The sequence below is a fragment of the Babylonia areolata genome, chromosome 18 (assembly GCF_041734735.1).
Source record: "Babylonia areolata isolate BAREFJ2019XMU chromosome 18, ASM4173473v1, whole genome shotgun sequence".
NCBI lineage: Eukaryota > Metazoa > Mollusca > Gastropoda > Neogastropoda > Buccinidae > Babylonia > Babylonia areolata.
Window position 1 is genome coordinate 45,501,974 of NC_134893.1, and position 2,500 is coordinate 45,504,473.

Consider the following 2,500-nt stretch of genomic DNA (forward strand, 5'->3'; position numbering starts at 1 on the left):
GTCGGACACGACTGCCACACCACAGTCATTTTACTGCCTTTGCTTAACTTTTTTTTTCCATGTGATGTGTTGTCACAACGAATTTATTCCTGTAACATTCGGGCTGCTCCCGCTCAGACAGGGAGTGGCCTGAGTACAGCGCCAACAAATCCAGTATGGTAACTAGAATTGTGCAACCAACAACCATCTACCTGAAGATCTAGTCATCAGCCCCATCCACAGGTAATATGCGGCTTCTGTTCAAACGTGTGTGTGTGTGTGTGTGTGTGTGTGTGTGTGTGTGTGTGTGTGTGTGTGTGTGTGTGTGAGTATGCACAAGTTTCTATATTGATATGCACTTGTGTGTATCCTAATTTCTACTGTATCTGTGTTTGTGTTTGATTTTCGATTTATGTTCGTACATTGTTATGTACTATCCCCCCCCCCCCCCCCCCCCCCCCCCCCCAATCCAATATTCCTTGTGACCCCGGTACACTTGGTAATAGAGACATGTTCTATTCTATTCTATCATTGTTTGGCCTGATCACCGCGCTCGATTCATATGTGAAGATCAGGCATCTGCTCCATTTTGAACAGCAGGTATTTTGTAGCGTATATGGGTCAGTCCGCACGCTTTGACACGCCTTAAAAATGAAAACCGGAACTGTAAGGTCTGTACGTGTGTGTGTGTGTGTGTTTACTTTTTACTCCTTGAAAATGAAAACCGGAACTGTAAGGTCTGTACGTGAGTGTGTGTGTGTGTGTTTATTTTTTACTCCTCGAAAATGAAAACCGGAACTGTAAGGTCTGTACGTGTGTGTTTGTTTATCTCTCAAAGGGGAGTCATCTGCACAATTTTGCCATGAGAAGTTATTCACTGTCGAATGTTCTTTTACGTTTGCACGCGATCTGTCGACTTTCTGGGGAAAAAAAACTCACAAAAAACTGGCACCCCAGACCTCCACTCTTAGTCTAAAGTAATTGATAGCCAAATATTATTATTCCTCATTCGTGGACTGCACCTCTTTCTTCATTTCTTCTTCTTCTCCTTCGTTCGTGGGCCGCAACTCCCACGTTCACTCGTATGTACACGAGTGGGCTTTTACGTGTATGGCCGTTTTTACCTCCCCACATAGGCAGCCATACTTCGTTTTCGGGGGTGTGCATGCTGTGTATGTTCTTGTTTCCATAACCCTCCGAACGCTGACACGGATTGCAGGATCTTTAACGATCTTCTGCTTGCGTATACACACAAAGGGGGTTTAACAACAAGCAGATCTGCACATATGTTCACGAGGGAGATCGAAAAAATCTCCACCCTTTACCCACCAGGCGTCGTTACCGAGATTCGAACCCGGGACCCTCAGACCCAACGCTTTAACCACTAGGCTATTGCGCCCGTCAGCCAGGCATTCAAAATATACACAAAAAATGATTCGTCGTATTAAGTGCACATTGACTTCTTTTCCTTTGTTTGTCCGTGAACAAATTATTTCTTAACAGAAAAGAAAATAGACTCCCGGCCCACACCTCAAGAAAGAGAGACAGAGATGGAAATAGACGGAGAGAGAGAACGAACGAATGAACGAACGAATGTTTTATTCAGATAAGGCCAGAGCCCCTTACTAAAGGGGGATTCATTGATAAATAATAATGAGAAAATGTCATGACACAGTAAGTAGACAATTCAGATCAACGGAAGAGAGAGAGAGAGAGAGAGAGAGAGAGAGAGAGAGTTTCGTAAAATTAAATAAGAATAATACAAAAAAACAAAAAACACTTAAATCTCTGTTTCAGTTGTCGTATCGATTCGACCAACGCGTTGCCCTCACCCTAAATCCAGATCCCGTTTGACCCAAGCCGACTTTTTATTGGCTCATCCTCTCCATTTCAGATCGTTAGCTCGCTGTGTTGTTATGTGCTCCGACGTTGGAAACGGAGTGCAAAAAAGCTTCCCCAGCTTCATTGTAATGAGTGGCAAGATGGCGAACAGGGCTTGAGAGAAGTGAGGAGGGTGGTGGTGATGGTGTGTGTGTGTGTGTGTGGGGGGGGGTTGTGGGGGTAGGTGTGAGCTGGTGGTGGGGTTTGCACAAGGTGGAATGGGGGAAGAGGAAGGAGGAGGGGGTGTGGTGTGGTGTCGGAGAGAACGATGAGTTTTGGTGTGGTGGTGGTGGTGGTGGTGGTGGAATAGTGGAACAGGGTCATAATGATGGCTGGATATTTGTTGTCAGTTTGGGGTTGTTTCATATTGGTGTGTGTTCGATCATTGTTGACATATTTTTGGGGGTATTATCTTGATTTGCTTCACTTAGTTGTTTGATTTTATCTTGTCTTACTTGTTTTGGCTTTTTTTTTTCTTTAATCTCTCGGAACTCGGTTTCGGCTTAGAAGATTGCTGTTTCCATAATGGTGTGTTTTTCTGGACTTTCAAATGATCTGTCTCTGTCTCTCTTTCTGTGTGTTTCTCTGTTTCTCTGTCTCTGTCTCTCTGTCTCTGTCTGTCTCTCGTATAATTTACGGT